We start from the raw sequence: 22114 nt of genomic DNA, 5'->3' as shown, positions 1-22114 counted from the left end.
CGTGGGTAGGAAGCAAGTGATGACAGTGGTGTCTGCTGCTGCTGTGACAGGAGCGGGGCAGAGGCACGCGACCTGCTCTCCAGACAGGGGCTGCAGGCTTCATGGGGGTGGGGAGTTCTGAACACTGTATATTTTCCAGGCAGATGGCACGGGGAGGTGGGCACGGAGCAGGGGATTGGGGACAAGAGAGGACCCCAGCAGCCTGGTGGGCCCGAGGGGGCTGCAGCTGTCGGGGTGGGGGCATGGAGGGCATTTTAACCAGCCTTATCATCGGGTCGTGCCTTTTTGGTTCAGTGTTACCCTCTTCCTGCATTCTTGCGTTGTCTGGGTGGTGGAGCGGGTGGTGAGACGTGGCTGCAGCCCGAGTTTGGATCTTGGCCTCCCTGACACAGCTCTGTGCTTGGAGCAGTTTGCTGGCTTCCCGACCTGATCTCCCCGTGTGATATTTCAGCCGTAGCAGTGAGATCTGGTGGCACCGTCCTCTGCTGTCCTGATGAGAGATACCATGCTTTCCAGTCTTTTCCAACTGATGCATTCTGTGTTTGGAATCCGTTCATTCCTTCCTCTTGAAATCTACATACCTTTCTATTTTATTTCAAATTGAACGATGACTTTCTCATACAATTTGTGCTTTTTTTCTGGGATTTTTTTTTTTAAAGCTGACCTTGTTGAGATATAGTTGACATGTGATAAAAATCACGTTTCTGTGAGCAGTGAGACGTGTGCTGACAGTGTGCACTTAGCACAGCACCACCGTGTCTCCTTCCTCCCAGAGGCGCCCTCTGGCCCGCTCGGATGTCCCCACCCACCCTCATCACAGAGCGGCCTTGTCTGTTGGTGGTGTTCTGTGTCATTGCCTGCCACCGACGGAGAACCGGGACATAGCGGTGGAGAGGGCAGACCGCACTGTCCAGCGTGCCCAGAGCCCCACGTGGACACCTTCAGACAGTAGGTGGCGCTGTGGGGTCGTGCTGAGATAACGGGAAAAACCTGTTTTACATCTTCCTGTAGAAAAGTCTGCAGGAAAGTTTCGCTTCACTGGCTTTGTTTTAACCGTTTTAAAGGAGCCAGGAGACAATGGCATGGAATACTTACAGCTGGTTTAGTTTAGTGAGTGACCTGATTTATAAATTAAATTTTATCAAATAATTTATGTTTAACTATACTAATAAATTGAGTCTGTATTACAGACTTGCACAGTTGCATAATTTGTTCTCATCTTTAAAAAAGTATTGCTTTGCTTATTTATGTGTAACATAATTCTGTAGTTCTACTATTTTAGCTTAATATTTCAAATAGGCAATAGTTAAGAAAAAATGCAAAAGAAAAAAAATCCCAGTCTGTACTCTCAAGTTCTAAATGTGTGGTAACAGATTGCTAATTTTAATAAGACTAACCACAATTTGTATATGTGCGTTTGATCTTTAGTGAAGAGTTGCCAACATAAAGTGAAGAAATAATGTGACTACTTAAGGTTTAAAATTCCTCTTCCGTAAAATGTGTCTTGCAGCCCTACGGCTGTGTTGAAGCCACTCCCACTCTCTTGTCCTGTCCCCACCCTCACTTGCTCTCCTGACGCCAACCTTGCAGCAGGACGGGGTCTCGGGGAGAGGGGTCGGGTCTGGCCAGGCAGTAGCCGGGATCCATGGTGTAATCCAGGGCCTCCAAGTCATGGCTCAGATTCTGCCTACGAGATCCCAGAGTGCTAGACATTTGGGATGAAGGCACACTCCAGCCAGTAGAGATCCCTGCGGGCCAGAACGAGTAAGGGACCTGTTCCCACACCTCCCTGTGAACGTCCGCCCAGGATGATACGTCTCCTGAGGGCCTCCTGGCAGTGGGGGGATACAGATCTGCAGGTGGGGTGAGGCCTGCGGGCTGCCCCACCCTGGGACTCGGGGTCTCCTAGGCTCCCACCTTTGTAGGTGATCAGCTTGAGGGACCTGAATTGGGTCACCCCCTCTCAGACTGGGTGACACCCCGCCACTGCCCTCCAGCCCAGCTTCATGGCCTCAGTAAACAGACTGCTTTGGTCTCAACTCCCTTGGTGCTCTCTAGTCACAGATTTTAGTGACACTGCTGACAAAGATATGGGTTTTTGTTGTTGCCTTTTATCACCGTCTCCTTGCACATGGCGTCCATTTGGTGGCAGATTCAGATCTTCAGACCCTGAGATGTTTCCCCTCTTACGGCTCTGAGTGTGCCCCTCGTGTGTCTGCTCCTCAGGCTCAAGAATTGCATGCCTCAGATGCCACCTGCGGGTCTAGGCTTTCACGCCTCTGATCTCTTTTCAAGTTGTTTCTTCCCCTTCAGTCTTGCTGAAGTTTGTAGTCAAATCTGGTCACTTTTGTCCTCTTGACCTTCGTTGTGACAGACTTTCTTTTCTTGGGCTCCAGAATCACTGCTGGTGACTGCAGCCGTGAAATTAAAGGATGCTTCCTCCTTGGAAGAAAAGCTGTGACCAACCTAGGCAGCATATTAAAAAGCAGAGACATTACTTTGCCAGCAAAGGTCCATCTAGTCAAAGCTATGGTTTTTCCAGTGGTCAAGTATGGATGTGAGAGTTGGACCATAAAGAAAGCTGAGTGCCGAAGAGTTGATGCTTTTGTCCCAGGGTGTTGGAGAAGACTGTTGAGAGTTCCTTGGACTGCATGGAGATCAAACCAATCTATCCTAAAGGAAATCAACCCTGAATATTCATTGAAAGGACTGATGGTGAAGCTGAAGCTCCAATACTTTGGCCACTTAATGCGAAGAACTGTCTCATTGGAAAAGACCCTGCTGCTGGGCAAGATTGAAGGCAGGAGGAGAAGGGGACAACAGAGGATGAGGTGGTTGGATGGCATCACCAACTCAATGGACATGAGTATGAGCAAGCTCTGGGAGTTGGTGATGGACAGGGAAGCCTGGCATGCTGCAGTCCACGGGTCACAAAGAGTCAGACACGGCTGAGCAACTGAACTGAACTGAACCTTCTTTGTACCTACATATGTTCACATCAGCTCTTTCATCTACACATACCCAGTTAAAAAACGACAACCCTGGAATCATTTATAAATAGATCAACTAGGCTAGAGGTTTTCTACTCTAGATTGAGCAAAGTCACTCTGTCTTCTTTGAAGAACCAGCCAGATTTACTTTGTATTTCAACAAGTTTATGTTCTAATTTGTTATTAATAATCAATAATAGCTAAAGCATTTTAAAGGATGCTTCAAAAAATAATGTTTAAAGGAAAACATACATATATGTATACCTATGACTGATTCATGTTGATGTTTGACGGAAAACAACAAAATTCTGTAATGCAATTATCCTTCAATTAATAAATAATTTTTAAAGAATATACAATAGAGAAAAAATACCTATCCAATCATGACTATCAATTGTAAACTCAGTTTAACTTCAAATTTATGTTCAGACTTGATGGCAGTGTTTATTTCAGACTTTCCTTTCATCTTTAGCTAGGTGTCCGAGCCCTCCCTGCACAGCCCAGGCCTCTTGGGTTTGAGATGGCCTCTGCTGCTGGCACTCATCCACGGGCCACCATGACCACTTGTGGATCACCTCCGTCATCCATGGAACGCTTGAGCCATCTGCCTACCACCATCTGTGGCTACTTCCTTGCTATAGGTGACTTTATTCAGTTGCTCAGTTGTGTCCAACTCTTTGCAACCCCATGAATGGCAGCACACCAGGCTCCTGTCCTCCACTGTCTTCTGGCTCTTGAGCACTGTCTTGCTCAAACTCATGTCCACTGAGTCAGTGATGCCATCCAACCATCTCATGTATCACCCCCTTTTCCTGCCCTCAGTCTTTGTCAGTATCAGGGTCTTTTCCAAAGAGTCGACTCTTCCCATCAGGTAGCCAAAGTATTGGAGCTTCAGCTTCAGCATCAGGCCTTCCAATTAATATTCAGGATTGATTTCCTTTAGGATTGACTGGTTTGATCTTGCAGTGCAAGAGACTCTCAAGAGTTTTCTCTAGCACTACAGTTCGAAAGCATCAATTCTTCAGTGCTCAGCCTTCGTTATGGTCAAACTCTCATTCATACATGACTACTGGAAAAACCATAGCCTTGACTATAAGGACCTTGTTGGTCAAGTGATGTCTCCGTTTTTTAATATGCTGCCTGTTTGTCATAGCTTTTCTTCCAAGAAGCAAGCATCTTTTAATATCATGGCTGCAGTCACTGTCCACCGTGATTGGGTATTGGAATTAATTTCAGGGCCTAATTTCAATTCAAGTGTCTCCCTGATTTTTTTTTTCCAAATTCAACACCTGCTTTACTTATTTGAGCTGTGTAGATTTTTATTTTAATCCAAAGTTCCTTGGAAAAGTCACTTTAAAAGAAAATGGAAAAAGCTTACTTGAATCCATGATCTTACCTGAGTGGAGCAATGTTGCAAGTAGACTGACAACTACACTCACCTTAGTCTGCTTGAAGCTGTTCTGTCATAGAAAGTAGAAATGTGCAATGTTAAAGAAATATGTGCATGTCATTTTGACAATACTGTAGAATCTTAATATACTAAAAAAGTAAACTTGAGTGGCCATTCTTTTGCTGTGTTGGCTGTGTTGCAGAGGTTGAAGCGCTGGGTCTGAGCTGGGCATGTCCTGGGTTCTGAACAGGGTCCTGCTGCCTGCCCAGTTGTGATTGTGGACAGGTCACTTAGCCTCTCTCACTGGCAGGCTCCTCTGTAAAGCGGTGCTGCTAATACAAGAGCAGTTAAAGCTGAGGGGCCCCTGCCCTGCCCTGTGCACTGTCCTCACTTGGTCTCCCCAGCAAGCCTGGAGGGAACCTGCACTGTCACCTGGGAGCCAGGAGGGTGAGAAGTTCCTGTGGCCCCCAGGCTAGTAGGAGGTAGAGCAGGGCTTCAGCAGGGAGGCCCCTATGCTGTAATCATGGCTGGACATTCGTACAGGTTGTGCACTGCACAACTCCCCTCACAGAGGCTTGACTGGCATCCCTTCTGGTCATGAAACAGATGGTGGTTGTGTCCAGGCTGCCCCTCGTGCGGTCATGCAGAGTCTTCTTTACTGAGATTTGGTGATGTTTAAGTGAGCTAAAGCACGGGTAGTGACCGACAGGTGGTGGTCATTGGATAAACCTGTCCTATGCACACCACCTCATGGCTGCTCCCTCTCCTCACTCCCCAGCAGCAGCGAGTGTCCCATCCACACTCGAGACTCTCACCTCCTCTCTAGTGGTGAGTCCCACACCTGAGTCTCCAGCCCAGACCTTTCTCTTGCTCTCTGTACTCAGACCCCAGGTCCCCCGGCATCTTCTGGGCGACTACCTCATCTCCAGCTTGGCACATCAGAGTGAACTCCCAGTGACCCACCCCAGCCTCTACAGGCCTCTGAGCTCAGCAGCTCCGTCCTTCTGGGCTCTCAGGCTCAAAGCCAGGCATCCTTTCTCTTTTGCCGCAGACCCGAGCCATCAGGCCGGCCTGCCCACTGTGCTGCTCCACTCCACTGTGTGGAGTCTGGCTGTGTCTCACCTCGTCCACTGGTGGGCTGGCTCGGAGCCGCTGGGGCTGTGGGCACTGGTCTCCAGCCCTGCCTGCCTCCTCAGCCCTGCCCCATGCCCACTCCTCCCCAGGGGACGGCAGGACGAGGGGGTGAGTAAGTGCTGCTTTTCTTATTAAGAGATATTTCTCAGGTGCCATAATATTAATATTAAATCAAGTACTGTTACAATTTCCCATGTCTTGATTATATATGAGTAACTAATGAATAACTGGCTCATTTAGAGGGTTTAGAACTCTAATAGAATAAACTTTTTTTTTCCTTCTTGTAAGAGTAGAAAAATAGTTTTCAAGAGTCTTATTCTAGATTAATAGTCTAGGAACATTAAATTTTGGTGTCTTTACTCTAGGACCTAGATAAAAATAAAGTTTAATTAGGTACCAGCAATGTCAGATGCTAAATGGTGTCTGGCTATTTATGACTTTCTCTTGGAATTCAGTAGTTATTAACTTGCAAAGATGTGACAGCCGAAGTCCGAAATTGATGTATTTTTAAATTAGAAAAAGAGCTTTGAAGTTTTTTTTTAGATTATACACTGTCAATTTAATGGTTCTGGAATCCCTATCTGAAACAGCAAATCATTGCCATTCTGCTGTGAATCTCTTGATTCTCATGAACATGGGAATTCTATTTTTACGCTTCTCTTAAATAATGCTAAAGGTGAAAAAAGGAAGTGGGAAGAAAGAAGACTATGATAGATGCAGAGAGAGGTCATTACTTCACCTCTGGGGACTCCGTGTGGAGTGGCTGTTAGATAAATTAAGACACAGAAGCATGATACTTCTTGAGGGCCCTGCCTGACCACAGCCACAGGCTCAGCGTGGTCAGGGCCCCACTCGCCTTGTCGTTCTGGTGGATTCTGCCTCACGCTTACTCTTGAGAATATGGCATTTATTACTTGATGAAGATTCATTGTGCATTGGGTCATGTCGTTTGATGAGAAAAAGCACGCTATCAGTTTATGAAGTGAAGGCTGTATGCATGTAACTGCCACTTTGCCGGCCTCTTGATATGAATGTAGAGTGGATGTGAAGTGGGCTTGTGCACATGCTTGTAGGAAGCTAGCTTGCCCTTGTGTCTCATAGACTGTTACCTGCCCTTTAGTTGAAAGGAACCTAAATGGACTCAGTGTCATCACACCAGGTGTCTTGAGAACCAAGTTGTGTCCTCTTGCACCCACGGGATCATCGTGAGCAGTGGGTGCCCTGGAGAGGCCTGGCTGCACACATGCCCTGTAGAGCATGGTAGCACCCACTGGGGTATGGAGGGATAAGGCAGCGAGAAGGCCTTTGGGGAGTTTCCATGGGGACAGCTAACAGAAGCAGAAAATGTTAAGAAGAAGTGGCCAGAATACACAGAAGAGCTATACAAAAACTGTCTTAATGACCCAGATAACCATAATGGTGTGATCACGGACCTCAAGCCAGACATCCTGGAGTGCTAAGTCAAGTGGGCCTTAGGAGGCATCACTACAAACAAAGCTAGTGGAGGTGATGGAATTCCAGCTGAACTATTTCAAATTCTAAAAGATGATGCTGTGAAAGTGCTGCACTCAATATGCCAGCAAATTTGGAAAATTTAGCAATAGACCCACAGGACTGGAAAAGGTCAGTTTTCATTCCAATCTCAAAGAGAGGGAATGCCAAAGAATGTTCAAACTACTGCACAACTGCACTCATTTCACATGCTAGCAAGGTAATGCTCAAAATCCTTCAAGTTACACTTCAGTAGTATGTGAACCAAGAACTTCTAGATGTACAAACTGGATTTAGAAAAGGTAGAAGAACCAAGATCTAATTACCAACATGTGTTGGATCTTAGAAAAAGCAAGAGAATTCCAAAAAACATCTACTTTTCTTTCATTGACTATGCTAAAGCCTTTGACTGTGTGGAGCACAACAAACTGTGGAAAATTCTTAAAGAGATGTAATACCAGACCACCTTACTTGTCTCCTGAGAAATTTGTGTGCAGGTCAAAAAGCAGCAGTTAGAACCAGACATGGAACAACAGACTGGTTCCAAATTGGGAAAAGAGTATGTACATCAAGGCTGTATATTGTCACCCTGATTATTTAACTTCTATGTGGAGTGAGTGAAAGTTGCTCAGTTGTGTCCAACTCTTTGCAGCCCCATGGACTATACAGTCCATGGAGTTCTCCAGGCCAGAATACTGGAGTGGGTAGCCATTCCTTCTCCAGGGGATCTTCCCAACCCAGGGATGGAACCCAGGTCTCCCACATTGCAGGCAGATTCTTTACCAGCTGAGCCACAAGAGTACATCATGTGAAATACCATGCTGGATGAGTCACAAGCTGGAATCAAGATTGCCAGGAGAAATAACAACCTCAGATATGCAAATGATACTACTCTAATAGCAGAAAGAGAAGAAGAACTAAATAACTTCTTGATGAGGGTGAAAGAGCTTAAAACTCAACATTCAAAAAACTAAGATCATGACATCCGGTCCCAGCACTTCACGCCTAATAGATGGGGGAAAAGTGGATACAGTGACAGATTTTCTTTTTTTGGGCTCCCAAATCGCTGTGAACAGTGACTGCAGCATGAAATTAAAAGACACTTGCTTGTTGGAAGAAAAACTATGACAATCCTAGACAGCATATTAAAAAACAGTGACATCACTTTGCCTACAAAGTTCTATATAGTCAAAATTATGGTTTTTTCAGTAGTCATGTACAGATGTGAGAGTTGGATCATAAAGAAGGCTGAGCACCAAAGAAGTGATGCTTTTGAACTGTGGTGTTGGAGAAGACTCTTGAGAGTCCCTTGGACAGCAAGGAGATCAAAGCTGTCAATCCTAAAGGAAATCGACCCTGAATATTCATTGGAAGGACTGATGCTGAAGCTGAAGCTTCAATACTTTGGCCACCTGATGAGAAGAACCAACTCATTGGAAAAGACCCTGATGCTGGGAGAGATCGAAGACAAAAGGAAAAGAGGGTGAACAGAGGACAAGATGCTTAGATGGCATCACTGACTCAGTGGACATGAATCTGAGCAAACTCTGGAAAATATTGAAGGACAGGGAAGCCTGGCATGCTACAGTCCATGGGGTTGCAGAGTCGGACACAACTTTGTTGTGTTAGCAACTGAATAACAACATGGGAACAGAAAGGCAGGGCAGAGTCAGCCACGCAGGACCAACCAGTTTGGGTCATGCTGACAGGCTCTGGGCTGGAACAGTGACTTCTGGTGGCCTGGTCCCTGCCTGAGAGCCTTTGGGGTGAGGCAGAGGGTTCTGGGGAGAGGTTGGATGGTGGTGGGCACTGGGGTTTGCACTGCTCCTGGCTGAGCCCTCTGCTGTCTCTGAGAATTGGTTCATTGGGGAGGGGCAGTCTCTCTTGGGGTCAGCAAGGCCTCTCCCCATGCCAGAGCATCAACAGAAAGAAAATACAGTTAAAGTAACGTGCCGTGTGGAGTTTGGATGCCACATGGGAAAATACTGGACAGAGTCCAGGAAAGCAGAGTTAGCATGACCGCCTCCATCAGCGGCATGAACGGCTGTACCTGAGGCTGGGGACAGTCCCTGGGCTCTGCCCACCAAGCTGGCCCACCGTTCGGGTTTGCACTCTGGTCCCCCCGCCCCACCCCCACCCCAGGCCAGGGGTGGATTCTGTTCCCCTGGTGCCCACTGCCTGGAGCCTTGGGGAGGGGGCTGTGCAGGGCAACCTGTTCTGTGGGGCACATTTGGATGGGCACACCCATAGGTCTAAGGTAATAGAAGCTGCTTGACGTGACAAGACATGGCTCAGCTCTGCGTGCAGTTGGTGAATCTGGTGTTAATTCGTGTGCACCTTTGGAATACTAAATCGTAAAAGGGATGCTGGCGTTACCAGGAAAGGAACTTTTTTTTTTCTTGCAAGACACAGTCAGTCATGTTGAAAAGAAGAGTTTGACACATTGATCGACTTCTCTTTGGCTGAAGGACTCTGCCATTCATGTCCTCCCAGCTGCAACTGCCTTTTGTTCGGAGGACAGGGCCCCCTAGATGTGGGAGAGTGTCTACACAGCCTGTCTGGATGAGGGGGGCCAAGGGCATGGGCTAGCCCGAGTGCGGGGATCCCGTGCCCCGAGATGTGCCTCTGTGTGTGTGCACACGAGTATGTGACTCTGTGTGTGCGCACACGAGCGCTCCTGGCTGCCTGGGAAGGGGTGAGTGGCTCTGCCTGGCCTGGCTGCCCACATGGAGGTTGGTGGCGTTGTCCCCAGGAAACGGGGTCCTGGCCCCCTGTGTGGTTCTGCCTGGCCGCGTTACTTTGTGCAGTGTGTTTTATGAACTGGTCTCCTGGCAGTTCCACTTCATTACTGGAGGGCTCTGTGTGTTTTGAAGATGCTGGGCTTTTTCAGGTCGGATTCTGTTTGCCGGGAAGAGCATGTCTCTCCTCCCCCTTCAGGGTCATGTCCCTGCCTGTGTTTCAGGGCTGAGGGTCCCGGGTCACCCTCCGGCTGGTGGCCATCCGTCTGCCTCTGATGAGTGAGCCTGGGGCAGGGGAGGAGCCGCCCTCCCACGTGTCCCTGAGCGGCCGTCGCAGCTGTGCAGCTCAGAGGGTTGGCTGAGCGTCCACCCCAGTGGCCGCGGGGCCAGACTAGGGCCGAGCTGCCCTGGGCTGGCTTGCTCATCACAGGGACCCAGGCAATGGGGACTGTCCTCAGCATCAGGGGCCGCCGGTGTAAGAGGAGGCGCAGGAGACGCTCCGAGAGGAAAGGTAAGTTGTCCTCTTTTATTCTGAAATGCAGATCCTGGATGCAAATGTGCCGTGGGAATGTGTTCCGACTTGTGCTGTGAATTCATCTTATTGATGCCGGTGATCCCAACTCTCCATTTAAAGCCCTTCTCTTTTTCTCTGTTGGCACTTCACAGAATTGTCAGTGAGGGGCCAGCTTACAAAGGCAGATTTAAAAAAACATGTCTAGAAACATGTCTAGAGATCCCGTTGGCTTCCAGGTTTAAAGTATTGTTTAGAAAGATGTTTATGGAATCTCAGAAGTGTGCAGCTTGGAGTCCTGGGGGATTCTCCCTCTAGAGACGGGTACTCTGTAATTTCCCTTCTGCTGACACGCTTCCTTACTGACTTTTCCAGCCTTAAAACTGCTCTTCATGCTGTTTACCACTGTTACGTGTTTGCCTTTTAAAAACATGGAGAGCGTTCCATTCACCACTTCAGATGATTTCAGTCTATAATTCAACTTAATGTGTTAAAATGTTAAAATCATTATTTTTTTCTTAACACCAGATTCAGAAGTTGCCCTTGACTATAAAAATCACACACTCCTGCCTTTGGAGCAAATTGCTGCTGTAAGAGATGTTGAGAGTTTGCTGTCTCCATGTAACATGCGTGAACTAATAGAAAATGTGATCAATGCAAAGATGCCCCTCCTGAGGGAAAAGCCGGATGTTTTCTGGGTGCCACCTCGTTACCCAGCAGCCGACAGGGCTGGAAAGGGTCTTTCAGGAGCACCGCATCTTTGGGGTCTTCTGCAGCGGGAGACAGTCACCTCTCCAGGAAATACAATGAGCCTCAGTTTTTAGTGCACTTCCCGAGAGGAGGAGGAGGAAACCCATCTTGATACTGGCAGCCTTTCGATGTGAGCATCTTGCTGACTGACACAGAGAATCACACCAGTGGGAGCAGCGGGGCTGGCTCACAGTGCAAGACCTCCAGGGGTGCTGTGCCCACATGCTTGTCCGGGACCCGAGGGCACGTGGGTGCTGCCTCTCAGTGTGTCCCTGCTGCTCCCACACCTGGGTGACAGTATCAGTCAGGCGTGGGAGAGCAAGATGGCAGGAAGACAAGCAGCAGGGAATTGAGACAAAGGCAGGAGCCAAAACTGCAAGAATTCTCATCCAAAGACCCTAAATTTAGACTTGCCGCCTTTTTTCCCTTGGTCCTTCATCACTAGACATTTAAATTGGGGAAAGTTTTGAGAAGTGTAAGAACAATTGTGTCATCATTTGGAGCTTGCTGTAACTCAAGTGGTTTGGGTGAGCCCCACCGTACACAAATTCTGAATGTCTTCACATGTGCTGGAATCTTTTTCTGCAGTAGGAAAGCTGTTTACATTTTTCAAACCAGCATCTTGGGAGGTTGAGTGTAATGAGACGTAGCTGTGCTCTCTGCACATCGCTATGTGTGCACGCTCATGGTGGCCGCTGTATGTGCACACTCATGGTGGACACTGTGCGTGCACACTCATTGTGGACACCGCTGATGAGTGGGGCACACGTGAATGCCTGCTCCTGTTTTCCACACACCCTATGTTTGATACTAATAAAAATGCCTTTCAAATTTATGAGTGTTATTAGGACTGGCCATCCCGTTTATACCAAACTGGCAGCGTTTTACAGGATTTGGAATGTAGTCTTTAGTATTGTGTAATTTTAAGGTGCTCCCAGTCACGTGTAAAGCCTGGTGTGACATGTGGCTTTTCGAATGTCATTGGTTGTCAGTACAGCATAGCAGCAGGCGACTTGCTCTCAGTAGTGTTGGGGTCTCAGTGGTTTTTCACCAATCCTGAATTATCCCTGTGGTCACCCCCTCCGCAAGGCAGGTGTTGGCTGTGGCTGTGGATTAACTCAGTCATCAGGAAATGAATGGCAGTTAGAAGAGAGTGATGTGCAGTTTAATTACCAACCGCCAACCAGGACCCGTGAGGCAGATGCTGCTGCTCTGGTGGGCACTGTGCCCAAGGCCCAAGGTGGGCTGGAGCCCAGGTCACACCCAGGTTCACACCCCAGCCTCCCCAGACCCCGAGCAATGCCGCCAGCTCCACTGTGGCTTCCTCCACTCCTGGCCTCTGGCTGAGAAGCTGAGAATGGGTTGGGGAGGGGAGGAACCCCATGTGAATAGGCTCCTGTGTTTGGGGATTATGGGCTTCCCTAGTGGGTCCATACTTCCACACTGGGTCCTGAGTGTTATAGCACCCTTATCTGTACACTCTGTGATGGTCGCTCTCCTGTGCTCAGGCCATCTGGGCGCCCCCATCTTTCCAGAATGGAGAAGTGGATAGGCATGGGGCTTGTTGTAGAAATGGAAGCCCAGACCCACAGCGGTGAGCCTCCTCTGAGTACTGCCAGAGGACAGGGCACCAGAGACTGGGCCGACTTTCCGTGGTAGATGGAGGAGATACAAACAGTACCTGAGGCTTCAGGCTCCTTCCTTGCTTCCACCTTGCTGAGAGAACACCTCCTTGTGAGGGGCGGAGCACTGTGCCAGCTGGAGGCATAGGGAGGGAGAACATTTATCCATCCATCCACCCATCCATCCATCCATCCATTTGTTCACCCACTCATTGATCTAGTCTACCCACTCATCCTACCACCCACCCACCCATCCATCCGTCCATTAGTTCACCCGCCCATTCACTCATTCATCCAGTCCATCCACTCATCCACCCACCCACCCACCCAGGCATCCTTTCATGCAACAAGTAGCTATTGGCACCCTCATGTGCCAGCACCAGGATTGGGGCCTGTGTCTGCAGGCATGGGTGATAGGTTGGTAGGCCTGGAGACTGCTCTGCAGCAGGCCACCTGAAGTGCCCTTTGGTGAGTGAAGAGGGAGGGGTTCCATGTCTGCCTCAGGAAGGAAGGATCTGAGCCAGTCTCTGGCAAGAGTAGGAGATACCATGTCTGCCAGGAGAGGATACAGGGAGGGGAAGTTGCTGACCTCTGATGAGCAGCAGTTGTGGACAGAGGGCCCAGGGCTCCCAGAATAGACTGTGACACATGTGTGGGTGCATGTTACTGCACTTGTACTGATGGGCTTCCCAGCATGAGTGGGGACCAGGCTCCCTGGGGAGGAGCTCCTCCAGTGGGGAGCCTCGTCTGATAGTTGAAATTCTAAAACAAACGTGGGGGGTTAGGTCTGTGGACTGTATTGGGTTGGCCCAAAAGTTCATTCAGCCCGATTCCCTGGGCATTCCCAGTTCCTTTGTTGGATCCCCAGGCTGGGAAGCCTGATGTGGGGCTCAGAACCTTCACAACAGCAGGGGAACTTCTTTGGTATTATTCTGTAGCTTGTGGGTCACCCACCCGACGGGTATGGGGTTTGATTTTACTGTGGTTGTACACTGTTTCTTTGTCTTTGGATGTAGTATCTTTTTTTGGTGAGTTCCAGCGTCCTTCTGTTGATGGCGGTTCAACAGCTAGTTGTGATTTTGGTGCTCTTGCAGGAGGAGATGAGCGCATGTCCCTCTATTCCACCATCTTTGTGCAGATCTGTCTTGATTCCCATAGCCATATACACAATAAGTCTTGAGGTCAGATAGGGCCCCTCTCTTCTTCTCCTTCACATTATGTTGGCTGCTCCAGGTGTTCGCCTCTCCATATGAACATGGGAACAAGTCAGTTGATTTCCACAGAATACCTTGCTGGGATTTTATTGGGATTTTGTTGAATCTATAGGTGAAGTTGGGAAGAGCCAACACCAACATTGTTGAGTCTTTCTATCCATGTATATGGATTATATCTCTGCTTATTTAGTTCTTTGGTTTTGTTCATCAGAGTTTTGTACTTTTCCTCATATAGATCTTTTACATATTTTGTTAAATTTATTTCATTGGGGGAGCGATCCTAATGTAAACAATATTGTTTTTTATGTCAAATTCTAGTTCATTGCTCGTATGTAGGAAAGCAGTTGTCTTTTGTCTTTTAGCTTCACTTTCTGCAAGCTTGATATAAGTGCTTCCAAGAGTCTTCCTGTCAGTTGCTGTGCATATTTTAATTATTCTGTGTTGCATTTCACTAGGAAAACTACATTTTCTGAACCTAGTGCTTGAACCTTATTTGTTGTACACAGTCTGCCTTACCATGTTCCGTGTGTACTGAATCTCTAAAGGGAAACTGAACTGAACATCTATTGTTTGGGTGGTTTCCTAGAAAGGAAAATATTTCATTGTAAACTGTTATAAGTTGATTGTTTTGAATATTTTAGTGATACTACTTTGTTTAGAAAGCAAAATATTGGAAGCAAAATGCAAGTCATGAATGCATTCTCTAAACATGCATGATTAAGTTGTTGAATTTGAAATTATTTTTTAAATTAAAGAATTTGTACTTCAGTCACATTTGCTAAATAAAAAATCAGCATTCAATTTTTTCCCATAGCTGCAAAATTAGTCTGTGCTGTGCTTAGTCGTGTCCTACTCTTTGCAACCTCATGGACTGTAGCCTGCCAGGCTCCTCTGTCCATGGGATTCTCCAGGCAAGAATACTGGAGTGGGTTGCCATGCCCTCTTCCAGGGGATCTTCCCAACTCAGGGATTGAACCCAGGTCTCCCACATTGCAGGCAGATTCTTTACCATTTGAGCCACCAGGGAAGCCTTTTAGCAAGTTGATTGATTTATAGTAAAAAGAATTAACATGAAGAATCTTCATTTTAACAATTCTCTCTTTAAAATGTTGTAGTGTATGGCTCCTAACTGAAACCCATAACAGTCATTAAGAATATGTAAAACTTTTTCAAAACCATTCTTTTCAGAGCATAAGGTAGATTAAAACGAGTAATAATTACTAGTAAGTTTTGTCAAGTTTACTGTCTCTCTCAACATTTTTTAAATTTTTAGTGAATTCCTCAAGATAGCTTTTTTTTTTTTTTTACCAGCGCAGCAGAGAATTCATGTTCTGATGCATCTTGAATGTGAATAAGTCCTGTTCATCGTGCTTTATTCCAGAAAACCTTCTTTTCACCAAGAGAGGGGAGGCATGTGTGCATGTTGGTGTTTCCACAGTGAGAGATAAGATGCGGAGAGAAATGCTATAGTTTACGTATTTATTTATACTTTGTCTTATATCAGAAACACCTACAAGTGTGTAAAGAATCACACAACAGATGACCATCTACGCACCAGCCACTTAGAAAGTAAAGCTTTGCCATTGGGTGGAGTTATGGGAAGTTAGACGCAAACCCACAGGGAACCGACACTGACCCAGGGCCCAGCCTCCTCTTCCTCCAGGGGTCACCCCAGGTCCAGCCCCACTTGTTATAAAGTGCGTTGGTCAGTGGTGGGGAAGCCCTTCTGTCCTGAGTCTGTCTCTGCTCTGCGTCCATGAGCCGTGAGCACATTCTGGGGCCACATCCTTTCCAGTCTGGGAGGACCAGCCCCACCTCGTTGCTCCTCAGTTCAGAGTTTTCCTAATTATTCAAATCTGATTATTTCTCCACATAAACTTCAGCGTCAGTGTGTCTAGTTCTGCTTTAAAAAAGGAAAGTTGGTGGGAGGGGGGATCGGGATTGGGAATAATAAAAAAAAAGAAAAAAAAGAAAAATAAAAATAAAAAAGGAAAGTTGAAATTATAACTAGAATCAAGTTAAACTGAAATCCCAGGTCTTTTGATGCCAAGTTTAATAGTCTTTCCATACCTCACTGCCTACCTCTTAATGCTTTGGGGGAATCCTGCAAAATGAAGAAATTATTCGAGTGTTGCTATCAAATAGAGCTTTTCTTTAACTGGCAGTTCCTGGAATTTTGTCCGTATGGGGTTTTTGATGGGGTTTTCATCCTTAGGTGTTTGTGGTCCAGGCTATGTAAGGTGCTTTTCAGAATGAAAGAAAAATGGTTATGTAAAATGCTCTGAAGTGCTTGTATTTGCCGTTTTGCTTTGTTTTATAACCTTTGGTATGAAAGCTGGCATTTGCGCAAGCTGGAAGTCCCGGCCTCTACCCTGCAAGAGGTCTCTGGCTTCCATTCTGTTACACGCGTACTCACCGGCACGGTGCACAGCCTGGCTATTTTCTACTGTGAGACATTTTCCCTGTCCTTTTATAGGACTTGAGTATGAAAGAGCAGGAAAACAAGGCACGTCCTGTAGACCGAGTGAGCTCTGGGGACACAGGACTCCTCCTGTGGCTCAGGCTGCCCGTCATGGACACTGGCGGCGTGTGTTCCCCTCGTTCCAGACCCCAGGGAAGCCAGCCTCTCAGCACTCCAGTGACTGATTAGTTACATATGAATATGAACATACCTTCTGCCTACTTTTAAATTGGCACTTTTATTTTGAGAGAATCTACATTCACGTGCAGCTGTGAATACAGGGGAATTGTGTTCCCTTTACACGGTGTGTGGTCTCAGTGGGAGGCAGACCCTGGGAAGAGGTCCAGAGCGTCTGATGTCACCAGGACCCCGACCCCCTTGTGCCTTGTAGCCACGCCCACATCCTCCCCGACCCCCACAGCCACTGCTCTGCTCCCTATTTCTGTGATTCTCTCATTTTAGGAACCCTTGAAAGTTGACCCTTGAACTGCGCAGGGTTGGGTGTCGACCAGAGCTGCCGTCAAAAACCCATGTAATGGGTCGTCAGCCTTCTGTGTCCCTGTCCTTGGCCTCAGCCGGCCTTGGGGTGTGCAGTGGGCAGTGTGCGTTTAGTGAGAGAAATCTGTGTCTGAGTGACCCACACGGTTCAAGCCTGCCTTGCCCGAGGCTCCCAGTGTGTAAATAGGTGTAATGTATGTGACCCTTGGGTTGGCTTTTCCACTCAGCTGAGTCTTCTGGAGACTTACCCAGGTTGTTGCTTGTTGACGGTTGGTTGCTTTTTATTGTCTGTGGTGTTCCAGGTGTGGACAGTCCACAGTGTGTCCAGCCGGGTACCTGCAGAAGGGCATCTGGGTTGTCTCTGGGTTGGGGCTGTTAGGAATAAAGTTGCTGTAAACATTCTCCCACACTGTTTTTTTTTTTTTTTTTTTTTTTATGGGAATGTAAGTCTTCATTTCTCTGGGATAGCGACATGTGTTTAGTTTTAAGAACCCACCAGGCTGGTTCCCAAGTGGCTGTGTGGTGATCCAGTTCCCCTTGTCCTCGCTGGCCTTTGGGTCACGGGTCCTCTGCTTCAGCCGTTCTCGTAGGTGTGTGGTGGGTGCTTGTGATTCTCAGGCCCTTTCCCTTGTGGCTGATGACAATGGACATCATTTCCCGTATGTTTCTGTCTATCTGCACCCTTTGGTGAAATGTCTCTTTCTCATGTGAGTATGTGTTCTGTTCTTGAGAGTTATGTTCTATTTGTTGCATGCGTGGTTTTCACTTATCTGCTCACAGTCCATAGCTGGTCTTTTCATCTTCTTAACAGGGTTGTTAACAGAGCAAAAGCCTTAAATTTTGACGGGTTCCAGTTTATCCTTTCCTTCTTCTATGGATTTGATGGCTAGTCTGCAAACTTCGCCCAGTGCTGAGTTTGCGGTATGATTCTTGTGAACATTTTCTAGTTTTTTGCTTTGTATTAAGCCTGTGGTTCATTCCGAGGACCTGTGTGGGGTGTGAGCTGAGATGGCTGGTTGACCCAGCACTGTCTGTGGACAAGGCCGTCTTCCACTCACTGTGTGGCTTGTCTGCCTTTGTCAACAGTGAATGAGTATGCTGTGCGGGCTGGTCTCCGAGTCCCCTGTTCTGTTCTTTGTGGTCTGCCTGTCTGTCTTGGTGACGTGGGCTGTGTAGGCTGTGTTGAGATTGGTTACTAGTTCCTCCCACTTCTGTTTTGATTGCTGCTTGAAAGCCCTTCTCAGTTAATGCTGATGTCCTGGGGTAGGCATCTGTTGCCTTCGTTCATTCAGTTTGAGGTTCTCAGTCTGGTGAGTGACTTTGAGTGCAACCTGGACGTATTATGTTACCGGATCCGAATCCTGCTTGACCCTCTGTTTCAGCTGCTTTCTCTCATGGCCTCTGTGAGGGAGGGGAGACCCGCCTCATTGCTGCCAGTGGGAGCGCACGTCCAGGCTCCCCGGCCTCCACTGGCACTGCTGGGTGGGGCCTCCTGCACCACCCCAGCGAGGAGGGGGCAAGCACCTGGGTGCCACGGGGTGGGGGTGGTCCAGGCTCCCACTTCTTCTCCCTGACTGCATCGCAGGCGGGGTGGGAGGGGTCATCACAGCCCAGAGGGGTTGGGACTCAAGGCTCCCCCACCCCATGTTCCTGCTGGGTGGGAGGCTGGGGTCTGGCTGGAATGGGGCAGTTCAGTCTGTCAGCCTCCTGTCCCGCTGGGAGGGCCTCTCCTGGCCCCTTGGCCAGAGAGACAGTTTTGTTGGGAGTTTTGGTCTGCTCACTGGTGCTTCCAGGTTGCTGGTGTCTTCAGCTCCAAGTCTGGGGTGGTGATGCAAACAGAAGACTACGGGACTCAGAGCCACACCATCCTCCTCGGCTCCCAGCTGCTCTGCCGTCTTCTCCCCTACCCTTGCCGAGCCTTCTCGCTGTGCTGTGCTGTGCTGTCTGGGATTTTCAGTCGGGCTGAAGGGGAGGGGATGGACGTGCCCTCTGACCTCCCTCCACATGAGCCCCTCTGCCCGCTTTGAATCCAGCTCTCAGCCAGAGAGAGCAGGGTGCTTGGACAGCTTGTGTGGTTGCTTCCAGGACTGGTCCTCCGAGTCTCTCAGCAGCGCTTTGTAAGTCCTTTCTCACTCACCCTCTGTGCTTCCCAAACGCCCCTCCCCTCCAGGCTCAGTGCAGCCACCCCAGAGCACCCATACCTCACCCGGGGTGAGGGGCGGTCAGCACTCATGTCCATTCTAGATCTCAAGGGAATTACTTTTAGTAACAGTCTCCATAGTGGGAAGGTTAAAACACACACCAGTGCAGAACTGCAGCCTGAACCCCACATCCCCGGCAGCACCAGCATTGCCAGCTCCTCAGTTTCATCCGTATCTACTTTCTCCCACTGCACTGGATCATCTTTATAATAAATCCCAGGTTCCACTTCATCTGTAAGCATTTCGTTATATATTACCAAAAGATAAAAACACTATTTCCACACCTAAAATGATCGAAAGTAATTCCTTAATATAGTCAGCTATCCAGACAATATTTTTATTTTAAGTTTCTCAGTTGCAGAGTCTGTCTGATTCATTTTAGGTTCTTATAGTATCCAGTACTGTGCTTTTCATATAGTAAATTTTCAGAAAATATATGTTGAAGTAATTCATGAATATAAAATATTAATACTTTAAAAACTATCTGAAACACTTTCTTGAATAAAGGAGTCTAAATAGAAACTCATAGGGGCTTCTGGCGACCCAGTGGTTAACACTCTGTGCTTCCACTGCAGGGGCCCGGGTTAGATCCCTGCTTGCGGAACTATGATCCCACATGCTGCATGGCATAGCCCAAAAACAGAAACCCATTTAACTTTTAACTCATTTAACTGTGTATTTGCCAGATACACAGTAAGGGTTAATGTTATTAACAAATGATTGTCATGGAAACTATTTTATATATGTGTTGTATGAGAGAGATATATAAGAAATAATCATGATTTAGCTCATTTTAGTCACCATTTTCCTTTTTTTTTTTTTTCATTTATTTTTATTAGTTGGAGGCTAATTACTTCACAACATTGCAGTGGGTTTTGTCATACATTGACATGAGTCAGTCATGGAGTTACATGTATTCCCCATCCCGATCCCCCCTCCCACCTCCCTCTCCACCCGATTCCTCTGGGTCTTCTCAGTGCACCAGGCCCGAGCACTTGTCTCATGCATCCCACCTGGGCTGGTGATCTGTTTCACTATAGATAATATACATGCTGTTCTTTCAAAACATCCCACCCTCACCTTCTCCCACAGAGTTCAAAAGTCTGTTCTGTACTTCTGTGTCTCTTTTTCTGTTTTGCATATAGGGTTATCATTACTATCTTTCTAAATTCCATATATATGTGTTAGTATGCTGTAATGTTCTTTATCTTTCTGGCTTACTTCACTCTGTATAATGGGCTCCAGTTTCATCCATCTCATTAGAACTGATTCAAATGAATTCTTTTTAACGGCTGAGTAATATTCCATGGTGTATATGTACCACAGCTTCCTTATCCATTCATCTGCTGATGGGCATCTAGGTTGCTTCCATGTCCTGGCTGTAATAAACAGTAGTCACCATTTTCTTAAAAGCAATAAATTTGCCTTTTACTGATTTATAATTTAATTTGTATACAAAGCAACATGTTACTACAAAATATGCAAATCTGTTTTTTTTTTCCCCTCAATGGCAATTTGATGGGATTCTTTATTATGGGTTTAGAAAAGGCAGAGGAACCAGGGATCTAATTGTCAACATCAGTTGGATCATAGAGAAAGCAGGGAAATTCCAGAAAAACATCTGCTTCTGCTTCATTGCTAAAGCCTTTGACTGTGTGGATCACAAGAAACTGTGGAAAATTCTTCAAGAGATGGGATACCAGAACAGCTTACCTGTCTCCTGAGAAACCTGTATACAGGACAAGAAGCAATAGTTATAACCGGACGTGGAACAACTAACTGGTTCAAAATTGGGAAAGAAATATGTCAAGGCTATATATTGTCATCCTGCTTTTTTAACTTTTATGCAGAGTACATCATGCAAAATGCTGGACTGGATGAAGCACAAGCTGGAATCAAGACTGTCAGGAGAAATATCAGCACCCTCAGATATGCAGATGATACCACTCTAATGGCAGAATGTGAAGAGGAGCTAAGGAGCCTCTTGATGAGGGTGAAAGGGAAGAGTGAAAAAGCTGTTTTGAAATGCAACATTCAGAAAACAAAGATCATGGCATCCGATCCCATCACTTCATGGGAAATAGAAAGGGAAAAAGTGGAAACAGTGACAGATTTTATTTTCTTGGGCTCCAAGATTACTGTGGACAGTGACTGTAGCCATGAAATGAAGATACTTGCTCCTTGGAAGAAAAGCTATGTCACACGTAGACAGCATATTAAAAACCAGAGATACCAGTTTGCCACCATAGTCAAAGCTATGGGTTTTCCAGTAGTTATGTACCATGTGAGAGTTGGACCGTAAAGAAGGCTGAGTGCCGAAGAATTGATGCTTTCAAATTGTGGTGCTGGAGAAGACTCTTGAGAGTCCCTTGGACAGCAAGGAGATCAAACCAGTGAATCCTAAAGGAAATCAACCCTGAATACTCATTGAAAGGGCTAATGCTAAAGTTCCAATACTTTGGCCACCTGATGGGAAGAGCCAACTCATTGGAAAAGACCCTGATGCTGGAAAAGATTGAGGGCAAGAGGAGAAGTGGGTGGCAGAGGATGAGATGGTTGGATGGCACCACCGACTCAATAGACGTGAATTTGAGCAAACTTCAAGAGATAGTGGAGGACAGAGAAGCCTGGTGTGCTGCAGTCCACTGGGTCCGCAAAGAGTCGGACATGACTTAGCAACCAAACAGCAGCAAATATGTTAGTATAATCCTGCAAAGTACAGCCAAAATATTTAGGAAGAGGAAACTCTTGAATTTGTTAAAAATTATATAATTGGAATAATTGTTCTTTGAGGATTTCCTGTGGTTTCTCCTGCCAACAAAATAATAAGTTATACACGGTTAAGAAATTAGATCAGATTTGAGGAATTACCTGCTTTTTAATGTCATCCATGCGATGCTGCTCAAGATGAGACGGGACTGGTGGGGTGAATGCTGAGGCGTGTTTGTTCTTGCTCCACAGCTTTATCTTATGACCCAAAAACTCTACTGAAGTCTCTCCAGAGCAGAGATCATGTGGCAGCCGGGCCTGAGTTCTTTCTGGGGTCTGTCTTGATGAGGAGTCTGTGATGCATAGGTCCTCATCCTGCCCTGGCTTGGAGCTCTCCATGGTCCT

The 22114-nt window shown here is 47.0% G+C and overlaps 1 protein-coding gene across 2 annotated transcripts in view; it reads left to right on the top strand.

Moving 5' to 3' along the window:
* Positions 1-22114, top strand: part of ADARB1 (adenosine deaminase RNA specific B1) — a 111048-nt gene that overhangs the window by 52358 nt on the left and 36576 nt on the right. The window lies entirely within an intron of this gene.

Source organism: Dama dama, chromosome 19 (assembly GCF_033118175.1).
Source record: "Dama dama isolate Ldn47 chromosome 19, ASM3311817v1, whole genome shotgun sequence".
Taxonomy (NCBI): Eukaryota; Metazoa; Chordata; class Mammalia; order Artiodactyla; family Cervidae; genus Dama; species Dama dama.
This window is presented reverse-complemented; position numbering and strand designations above follow the sequence as displayed.